We start from the raw sequence: 11,779 nt of genomic DNA, 5'->3' as shown, positions 1-11,779 counted from the left end.
GATGTTAAAAAAAAAGTGTAGTACTTCTTGCATTGATGGTGTGGTGATCTGAATGTCTACTTTCTAATTGCTCAGGCTCCTATGGGGAATACACAAGTGGTAAAGGGAAATTTTTGCCTTCTAAAATGTATTGGCTAGACAGCATGTGAAAGAAGCTCAGCCATGGTGAAATGACCACTCTTACATGAGGTCAAGAAAGTCAGAGTGTGGTGAACATGAAGATGTGACACTCAGATCCCTTTAAGGAAAGACTTGCTGCTAGTTTTGAGAAGTGTGGTCAGCACACAGCTTCTTGTCAGTCCCTGCTCAGCTCCGTGGAGCCAGACCCGCCTTTTCCTGAAGTCATGTCCTTCTCACATCTTCTAGGGCAGCCCAAATCCTACGTCTGCCAAGAGGGGGTAAAATGCTGCCCTCACTTCAGCCCGACAGGGCATAGCCCTGATGGGTAATACTCACTCCAGATTTCTGCCAACTTGGTAGAGGCCTGGTCAGACATGCCTCTACCCAGTTCTGTTTTTTCCTGCTTTGAATTTGAATTTTTTTCTCCACCCAATTCTGTTTTCTCCTGCTTTCCTTTATAATGATTGCTGATAATCATCTTGCATCCCAACCATTTCAGCATCTTCATCCTAGAAACCACATCTGCAACAGAGAGCTGCCATGCAGGGAGAACTAAAAAGAGCAGATATGCTGGGAGAGGCAGAATCAGGAGTCAAAAAGGGAGTTATGATAGCTTTACATTTTCTGCTTTTATTCTGAACCCAGCTATATTCTGCCTTTTCATTCTGTGTGCCAACCTTGCAGATCAGAATAAATCACTATTATTATTTTTAGTATTAGCTTAATTTAATTCAAATCAGTTTTTGTTTTTACTAACCATAATCAAAATTATAACTGAATATGACTGAAAGCTGTATTTTGTGGTACTGATAGAGACTATAACAAAAACAAAAAGAATAAAAATATTAACATGAGCTTATAAAGACAGGGAAGTAAGATTTCTGTTTGGAGCAGAAGAGACAGGACCTCAGCCTATGACAGGGTGGTCATCTTGCTCTCATAAAGGTACAGCCACCTGAGTGAGGATGACACCAGTATGCAGAGCTGAGTTTGGGAGAGGCAATTCCTGCTGATATCGTTGAGCTCCAAGTACAACCCTGCCAGAACCCTTCTGCCTGTGGACTTATTTGTGCTGTCTGTTCCTTCAGAATGGAAACCCACCTGCTTCACTCCCTTCTGTGCCTGGTGTCTAAAAGCTGCCCAGCACACAGTAGGAGCTCAGTGAATGTGTGCTGGGTGTGTGGACGCTGTAGGCCACAGACAAGAATGATCCAGGCAGTGATGAAACACGATAAAGTGTCCTGTTCGTTCACAGCTCCCTGCTCCTCCATCTCCTCCTGTGCTTCCTCATGTGGTGAGGTCATGCGTGGTGTCCCATCCCCCTTCTCTAGGACTAGCCCACTGGGCACCTGAAGCCAGAGATGTCTTATCCAATGGAAGGTGACCATGTCACTTCCTGCTCATGGACTCCCTGCTCTTTAGAACAAAACCCACAGCCCTCCCTGTGGGACCGTGCTTGGACTAATGAGGGCAACCAGAGGCAGCCATGGCACAGCCAGCCAGTCTAGGCCCAAGGCTTACAGAACAGGAGATGTTCTCATAAGCAGAGTGTTCTGTCATCAGGCCTGACTGCTTTCCAGCCCTGAATTGGGGGATGTTTAAGTTTGGAGACACAGAGCACAGTGCACCACTGGAGGTGGTCTGGAAGCAAGGGGTGCTTATCTAACACCCCACTCCCCAACCTCACTCCCAACACTTCAACTTCTTTTTTTTTTATTATGAAACATTTTATTTCCTCTGGGTGAATCTACTTATTAATCTATGTCAATAGTGACTTTCCAAAGGGGAAGAGGGTGAGTTTAGGATAGCACTCTGGTAGGGGCTATAAAACTGACTCTTTCTGGGCTATATTTATTAGTAGCTCAATGTCATATTAACATTCTACTAGTAGGCTCTTTTAGAGAGCATTGGCTTTTCTATAGGAGGCTGTCCAGAAAAAAATCTTTTACTGTCTTTACAAAGTCTCCCTTCCCTAAATTCTCAATAAATAAAAAAGTGAGAACCAGACTGTTCTCAGACTTAGATTATATTGCTTTCAGCTTCCAGCCTCTGGGTGGAATGAAAGTTCATTTATTGCAATTCATTTTCTCCTTCTACTTCAGGTGGGATAAGTATATATAATGAGCAGTCCTCTGAGGTTCTGCTGATTTCCTAAAGAGCAAATTTTTTTATTAGTTTCTGCTTATAACAAAGTGAATCAGTTATAGATAAACATATGTTCCCATATCTCTTCCTTCTTGCATCTCCCTCCCTCCCACCCTCCCTATCCCACCCCTCCAGGCGGTCACAAAGCACCGAGCCAATATCCCTGGGCTATGCGGCTGCTTCCCACTAGCTATCTACCTTACGTTTGGTAGTGTATGTGTAGTCCATGTCCCTCTCTCGCTTTGTCACAGCTCACCCTTCCCCCTCCCCATATCCTCAAGTCCGTTCTCCAGTAGGTCTGTGTCGTTATTCCTGTCTTAACACTAGGTTCTTCATGACATTTTTTTTTCTTAAATTCCATATATATGTGTTAGCATACAGTATTTGTCTTTCTCTTTCTGACTTACTTCACTCTGTATGACAGACTCTAGGTCTATCCACCTCACTACAAATAGTTCAATTTCGTTTCTTTTTATGGCTGAGTAATATTCCATTGTATATATGTGCCATATCTTCTTTATCCATTCATCCGATGATGGGCACTTAGGTTGTTTCCATCTCCAGGCTACTGTAAATAGAGCTGCAATGAATATTTTGGTACATGACTCTTTTTGAATTATGGTTTTCTCAGGGTATATGCCCAATAGTGAGATTGCTGGGTCATATGGTAGTTGTATTTGTAGATTTTTAAGGAACCTCCATACTGTTCTCCATAGTGGCTGTACCAATTCACATTCCCACCAGCAGTGTAGGAGTGTTCCCTTTTCTCCACACCCTCTCCAGCATTTATTGTTTCTAGATTTTTTGATGATGGCCATTCTGACTGGTGTGAGATGATATCTCATTGTAGTTTTGATTTGCATTTCTCTAATGATTAATGATGTTGAGCATTCTTTCATGTGTTTGTTGGCAGTCTGTATATCTTCTTTGGAGAAATGTCTATTTAGGTCTTCTGCCCATTTTTGGATTGGGTTGTTTTTTTGTTATTGAGCTGCATGAGCTGCTTATAAATTTTGGAAATTAATCCTTTGTCAGTTTCTTCATTTGCAAATATTTTCTCCCATTCTGAGGGTTGTATTTTGGTCTTGTTTATGGTTTCCTTTGCTGTACAAAAGCTTTGAAGTTTAATTAGGTCCCATTTGTTTATTTTTGTTTTTCTTTCCATTACTCTAGGAGGTGGGTCAAAAAGGATCTTGCTGTGATTTATGTCATAGAGTGTTCTGCCTATGTTTTCCTCTAAGAGTTTTATAGAGCTAATCAATGAATTGGGTAAAGTTTCAGGATACAAAATTAATGCACAGAAATCTCTTGCATTCCTATACACTAATGATGAAAAATCTGAAAGTGAAATCAAGAAAACACTCCCATTTACCATTGCAACTTAAAGAATAAAATATCTAGGAATAAACCTACCTAAGGAGACAAAAGACCTGTATGCAGAAAATTATAAGACACTGATGAAAGAAATTAAAGATGATACAAATAGATGGAGAGATATACCATGTTTTTGGATTGTAACAATCAACACTGTGAAAATGACTCTACTACCCAAAGCAATCTACAGTTCAGTGCAATCCCTATCAAACTACCACTGACATTTTTCACAGAACTAGAACAAAAAATTTCACAATTTGTATGGAGAAACAAAAGACTCCAAATAGCCAAAGGAATCTTGAGAACGAAAAATGGAGCTGGAGGAATCAGGCTCCCTGACTTCAGACTATACTACAAAGCCACAGAAATCAAGACAGTATGGTACTGGTACAAAAACAGAACGATAGATCAATGGAACAGAATAGAAAGCCCAGAGATAAACCCACGCACATATGGTCACCTTACCTTTGATAAAGGAGGCAGGAATGTACAGTGGAGAAAGGACAGCCTCTTCAATCAGTGGTGCTGGGAAAACTGGACAGGTACATGTAAAAGTATGAGATTAGATCAGTCCCTAACACCATACACAAAAATAAGCTCAAAATGGATTAAAGACCTAAATGTAAGGCCAGAAACTAACACTTCAACTTCTTACTGCACCGATGCCTGCTCTTCAATTTCTGTGGTCAAATCCACATGTTGGGGCCCCTCCCCATGGGGAAAGGGGAGAGCAGAGCCCAAATCCTACATGATAGGAAACTCAGCTGCACAGGAAACTGACCACACCACACACAGGTTGGTTCATGGGACCTTGTTATCTTATTACAGACCTCTCAGTCATAATTTATTTTATCTTTCAGTGAGAATTTTATTTATTAATAAAAGTTATATATATCAAAGGTGTGCAACATGATGTTTTGATATAAATATACATTGTGAAATGATTTAGTAAAAACAATTAACATATCCACCACAAAAAGTTATCATTTTGTGTGTGTAGTGAAACACTTAAGATCTATTCTCTCAGCAAATTTCAAGTATACAGTGCAGTTAGGTAATAATTTTTTTAATAAAGCAAACAACCCAGGGCAAAGAGGTATCCAGGATCAAGTTTATAAAGAGCCTTTCAATTAATGAAATGATGTATCTGTGGCAATTCCTTTCTAAAGACATCTGAAATCCTTACTTCTTTAATACTAGTTAAGCTCAGGGTAAACTATAGAATAATTTTATGGCATTTCTCATAATTAACACAGGTTGCAGGGACCAAAAGTTCCTCTTGGACCTTATGAAAATGTTTCATAATGTTAGTACCAGAAGGCAATACACACTTTCTGCATTTCTGCCCTGCAATGCAGCAATTGTTGCCGTTGGGAGTCATTGTGATAACTCTCTTAGGTCATTTTTCCATTTAGTTGTTCTCATTATCTCCGAGTGCTGCATGACTACATGCTTCTCAAACCGGAAAATGCATAGCCCCAATTCTGTGAAGGGAAGATTCAAAACAAAGTGTTTGTGATACATCTTTCTGGAGCATCAAGTTTATTGACAAGAATTGGAAGAATAAAGTAGCTGAAAAGAGCTATCCCCCTCCTCCAACAACATGGAAGACAGAATGAGGGAAAGTGTCCCAGGAGATGCAGTTCAGTCTCTTAATTTTCACCTAGGTGGGGACTGAGGGGACAGACCTGCAGTCAGGGTGACCTCTACTCTGGTCCTCCAGGTGACTCCAAACCATCCTCTGAGCTGGCCATGTTTTGGATATGATGCTTCTGAAGGCCATGGATGTGCATAGAACACTCCCATCATCCAATGGACAAAGTCCCAGGGAGCACGGCCTGACCTTCCTGTTTTGGCCATCCATTCGGTATTACATTGGGCTCACTTTATTTTGACACTACTTGCTGGGCAGTCTGCAACATAGGTGTTTTAAAATAAAGTTCCAGAATCTCCCAGCCACCCCCTGCTGTTTCTGGCTGTGGCCAGAGGGAGAAGCTGGGGACACTCTATCAGCCTCCCCAGCAGAGTTGGATACACCCTGAGAGCAGTTGGTTCCTTCTTGAGCTCCAGTCTTGCTACTGGTGCTCCCGATGGAGGAGGATGCCCCAGGCCCACACTGGGGGGACTGGGATGGGGGTGGCAGTCGTCACCTCCAGGCTGGGTGGGGAATTGGCAGGCCCTCTGGCCTTCTGTCCTGACTCCTGGTTCTCCTGAAGCCACTCATTTTCTCCCTGTTACAGCCATGTGGGGTTAAGAGGCTCACTTTTCACAGACACCTCAAGACTTGGGGAGGTTCAACCCTGTGGCTGCTGAGGTTAGTGGAAGGGGAGGGCCTCATAGTGATGGTGCAGACCCAACCTTGGGTTCCTTAGAGCTCATGCTGTCATGCCTCCTGCCTGTTCTTGAGTGGTGAACCTGGTTCCACCCCAATCTCAGGGGCTCTTTTCACAAGACAGCTCACTGTACAGCCTGAGTGGCTCCTCCTCTCCCATGTTCACCCATGCATGCCTCATTAGGTCACTTAAAGTGCCTCTGTTCCTGGGGTTGAGGGTCATCATTGTTTTCAAGAGATTTTCTATCTCTAAGGAGAGATAAAAGGAGATATAATGTTGCCCTTTCAAGGTTTGCTGCCCAGCTCCCAAAAGTTCTCTCCTCCAAAGGGTAGAGATCCAGTCACCATAAAGTAGAGAACCACCCCCAGGCTTCTCTCATCCACCACGGGGTTGGCGTAGTTTTGGCCCAAGAAGAGTTCTGGGGCAGCATGAATGGGGCTGCCACAGAAGATATCAAGCTTGTCACACTAATTAAACTCATTGCTGAGGCCAAAGTCTGTAATTTTCATGTTCATCTTGGCATCAAAAGGGAGGTTCCATGGCTTCAGGTCCTGGTGCATGATGCCCACTGTTGGCAGTGCTGCAGAGCAGAGATCAACTGCCAGAATGTGCCTCAGGCCTCTGCCTCTGTCATGTGGCCATGGTCCTGTACCTAGCTAGACATGTTCCCCCTACTTAGCTACTCCATGTCCAGGAACAGTGTCAGTCACCTCCAACAGCTGTACAGCATAGGGGTGATTCAGAGCCTTCATAATGTGGACTTCCCAGAAAAGTCTCAGGAAGCTGGAGGAGCTCTGCTGACTTTTCTTAATGACCTTGATGGCTACCTCTGTCCCAGTCAGAATGTGTCAGGCCAGCTTCACCTTGGAAAAGTTACCTTCACCAATGGTGTGGAGGATCTCATAGTTGTCAATATGAACCTCCTCATCAGCAGAGATGGCCTTGGGGCCCTTCATCATGGTGGCCTGCTAACTACACCAACTGACAGCACTAACTAGCAATGCTAACTATGCTAAGTGCACTAACTATACTAACAGTGCTAATATTAATAATTCTAACTATACCAACTATGCTAATAAACAATATTAACTATAACAACTATGCTAACTATACCAACAATACTAACTAATACTAGCAATATTAGGGGAAAAAATAAGATAAAATGAGAAAAAAAACCAAAGAAATAAAAGAAAGCAGAAAGAAAAAAGTGGGGAAAACAACAAAATTGAGAAGAAAAAATTTTTTTAAAAAAGAAAAAATGATAAAAAGACAAAAATAAAGAAAAATGAGAAAACAGAACAAAGAAAACTAAGTAAAATGAAAAGCAAAAGAAAATGAGAAAAATAAAAAAGAGTAGAGAAAAAGAAAAAAATAAAGAAAACAAGATGGCAAAAACACGGAGAAAACACAAGCTCACTGTGAGTCCAAGGATATCAGGTCACAAAAAGAATCTTCCTGGACTCTAAGGACAAAAAACTTAGGCCTAACCAGGGACTTAATGGCACCTTATGAGGTCAGAGAAAGAAATGGACCAATCATGGCTGGGGATAAACCACAGTGTTTTGCTTTCTTTTTTTTTTTTTCTTTCTTTCATGTTTTGGTCTCAAGACCCCTTTATGCTTAGAAAAAAATGATCCCAAAGAGATTTTTCTTTATGTATGTTATTACAGATTGGTATTTACTTTGTTAGACATTTAAATCTGTAAGATGCTTCAGTGACATTTTCATTTCTAGTTTGAAAATCTGTAGGAATTTTAAAGACCTCATAATATCTACACTTGAAATATTCAATTCCTTTTCCTTAAACTCTGGTCTCAAAAAGATGTTACAACTTAACTGATGTCAGGACACTGTAGAAAAATTTTCTTTTGCATAAGGCATGATAACGTATATTATTATCCAGGAAGCTGAGAGGAAGATTTGCCAGGAAGATCATTAGCAGATTTCTCATCAGGAAACTTGGAGATCAGATGGCTTGGGTTGATGTATTCAAAGTGTTGAAGGAAAGAAGCTGTCAACAAAGAATCTTATATCTAGCAAAACTGTCCTTCAAAAATGAGGGAGAAATTAAGACATTCCCAGATAAAAAAGATAAAAACATATGATGCAAATATTTGCTACCTATAAGAGACTCACTTCAGATCCAAAGACAAAAAAAAGTTGAACATAGATAGAAAAAGATAGTCCATGCAAATAGTAACCAAAAGAAAGCAGGGGTGGCTGTACTAATATCAGACAAAATAGACTTTAACTCAGAAGAGTTTACAAGAGACAAAGAAGGACATTATATGTTAATAAGGGGTTCAATAGAGCAAGAAGGTAAAATCATAAACATTTACATACTTAAAGACAAGCAAATGTGGACAGAACTGAAGGGAAAAATCGTTCTACATAATAGTTGGAGACTTCAATGTTCAACTCTCAATGATGGATAAACAACCAGACAATAGAGGTGAGGAGGTAGAGGACACAATACTGAACAACACAATAAACCAATTAGATCTAACAGACACACACAGAACCCTTCCCAACAACAGAACACATGTTCTTCTCAAGTGCATGTGGGACCTTCTCCAGGATAGACCATGTGTTAGGTCACGATTTGTCTCAGTAGATTTTAAAAGATAGATATCGTACAAAGTATCTTCTCCAACTACAATGGGATAATAGATATCAGAAAGAGTGAGACTTCCCTGGCAGTCCAGTGGTTAAGACTTCACTTTCTGGACTTCCCTGGTGGTACAATGGTTAAGAATCTGCCAATGCAGGGGGCATGGGTTCAAGCCCTGGTCTGGGAAGATCCCACATGCTGTGGAGCAGCTAAGCCTGTGCACCACAACTACTGAAGCTTGCATGCCTAGAGCCCATGCTCTGCAACAAGAGAAGCCACTGCAATGAGAAGCCCATACACCACAATGAAGAGTAGCCTCCACTCGCCACAACTAAGGAAAACCCTCTTGCAGCAATGAAGACACAACACAGCCAAAAAGTAAATAAATAAAAATAAAATAAATTTTAAAAAATTAATTCAAAAAGAAAAAAAAAGAACTTCACCTTCCAATGCAGGGGGTGTGGGTTCAATCCCTGGTCAGGGAGCTAAGATCCAGAGTGCCCCAGGGCCATAAAACCAAAACAAAACAGAAGCAATATTATAACAAATTCAATAAAGACTTTAAAAAAAGTCCACATCAAAAAAATCTTTAAAAAAAAGAATTTTTTATTAAAAAAAAAAAAGAAACCAGCAACAGGAGGAAAAGTGGAAAATTCACAAATTTGTGAAAATTAAACCACTTTATAGAACCACCGTGTCAAAGAAGAAAGCAAGAGGGAAATTAGGAAATACTTAGAGATGAAGGAAAATGAAGCACAACACACCAAACATGGGAAAGGGCAAAGCAGTGCTAAGGAGAAATTTATAGCTATAAACACATTTTTAAAACCCTCAAATCAACAACCTAACCTCATGAAACTTAGGGAACTAGTAAAAGAAGAATGAACTAAACCTAATACTAGCAGAAGGGAGCAAATAATAAAGATTAGACCAGAGACAAAATAGAGAGTAGAAAACCAATAGAGAAAATCAACAAAACCCAAAACTGGTTCTTTGGAAAAATTAACAGTGTTGACAAATCATTAGCTGGAATGACTAAAGAAAAGGGAAGACAAATTATTAAAATCAGAAATGAACATGGGGGCATTATTACTGACTGTAGAGAGATAAAAAGGATTATGAAAAATTGTACTGTAACAAATTGGATAACCTAGATAAAATGGACAAATCCCTAAAAGTATAAAACCTCCCAAGGCTGAATCACAAAGAAATAGAAAATCTGAATAGACTCATAACTAGTAAGGTGATTGGATCAGTAATCAAAAACCTCTTTAAAAAAGAGCTCTGGAACAAATTGATAGCTGGCAAATTGATTCACAGGTGAATCATATGACATTTAAAGAAGAACTAACACCAAGCCTTCTCAAAGTCATGCAAAAAAAATTCAGGAGAAAGAACACTTCCTAACTTATTCTGTGAGGCTGGCATTGCCTTGATACCCCCCAAATATCTCTGGCTCATCTTCTAGACAGTCACCAGAGTATTTTACTAAAATATCCAGGCAGAGGTGTTCTTTGCCCAGTGGCTTGAATCTGGTTCCTCTAAGACCTTTCTACTTCCCTTCAGTCCCACCCCCTGATTCCTGGAGAGGGGAGAGGGGCTGGAGGTTGACACAATCACTAATGGCCAGTGATTTAGTCAGTCATGCCCATTGTACTGAAGCCTCCATAGAACCCCAGAATGATAAGGTTCAGAGAGCTTCCGGGTTGGTGAACTTGTGGAGATTTGGGAAGTGGAGAACTCAGAGGGCATGGAAGCTCTGTGCTCCTGAGTTATAACCTTTTATAATTTATAACCTTTTATAATGAGACATCATTGCACTGAGAATATAACTGCAGGCACTGATTAGGTCAAAACCTCCACACTGCCTTTCCATGCATTGGTGAATGTATACAGTGAAAAATAAATAAATAAATAAAGACTGGGGAGTAAGCAAGAATGACAAGATTTTAATACTTTTTTTCTCCAGCCCATTATTTCTTTCTTCTTTTTTTCCGTTTTATTTTTTTCATTTTTTCTTTTCTTTCTTTCTTTCTTTCTTTTTTGTTTTTTGTCTTAATTCCTTCTCTGTTTCTTTGTTCTCTGCTAGTCTCTGCAACTAATTTTTTTTTCTGATCCAACAACCTAAGAAGATTCCTTTGTTGCCAGAAGAACAAGTTGGAGTTTCTAAGGGTGGTATATTTATCTAGCCTGGGACATTACAAGGAACAGATAGTGCCAGAATTTCAGTAGATCTTGTATGTTATGTCCAGGGTTGGTAATAGGGAAAAGGAAATAGATCATGAACAAGAAAATTTAGGCCTTGCTGCATTTTATTTCATGTATAGGAAATTATGTCTACAGTTTCGTTAAGGTACATAATCATATGATTTTTAGCCTAGCACCTCTCATGTTCCTCCTCTTTCTTCCTTGTTCAATGACATTTTTCTCATCCTCCAAACCCCTAATTTACTAGGTTGGGAACTCCACGAGAGGGAGAACCATATCAATCCCTTTTACCGTGGTATCCCCAAAGCTAAATATGAATCATAGGGAGACATTTCATTGTGTATTTGCCTGAAAATATGTTTTTATTTATTAATAAGTGAATGTTCAGTTTTTTGTTACTACAACATATTTTATAGAGGTTGTTTTATTTCACCCTGATAACGGGAGTCAGATCCCCAAAAGAGTTGCCCTCAGGCAGATCCAGGGTATGAGTACAGTGGGATCTTCTGCATCTATAGCCATATATCTTTCCACTAACTACACCTACCTCCATGTTAGCAAGATCAGTAGCAGACTTCAGAGATTGTTCCTCACTCAATTGGTTGCTTCCAGTAGTGAGTGATAAAAGTAGTTTAACAAAGCTCCCTGGGATATAAGCAGATCAAAATGATAGATCCCTACTCCATTGGTTTGGTTTTGTTTTATTAACATGCAAATGAACGAAAAGCAAAGGGAGTTCTTCCAAGCCTAATTTTGTTTGTTGAGGAGGGAGGAATGAAGACATGATCAGAAGTCCCATTGAAGCCCAACTTCAAATGCTCCAATAGATCTGTAGTCTTTTGGAAATCAGGTTGATAGGGCATCAGGATCTCAGACAACTGAATACAGCAAGTGATGAGTGAATGATTAGTGATGATTAGGCAAGATTTCAAGCATCCTGGGAAGTGCAAAGTAGCAAATGCTCTAAAGAGAAAGCTTTTGTCTTGTA

The sequence above is a fragment of the Monodon monoceros genome, unplaced genomic scaffold (genome assembly GCF_005190385.1).
Source record: "Monodon monoceros isolate NGI ecotype Baffin Bay Population unplaced genomic scaffold, NGI_Narwhal_1 Super_Scaffold_1, whole genome shotgun sequence".
NCBI classification, from domain to species: Eukaryota; Metazoa; Chordata; class Mammalia; order Artiodactyla; family Monodontidae; genus Monodon; species Monodon monoceros.
Note: the sequence above shows the minus strand (reverse complement) of the source record.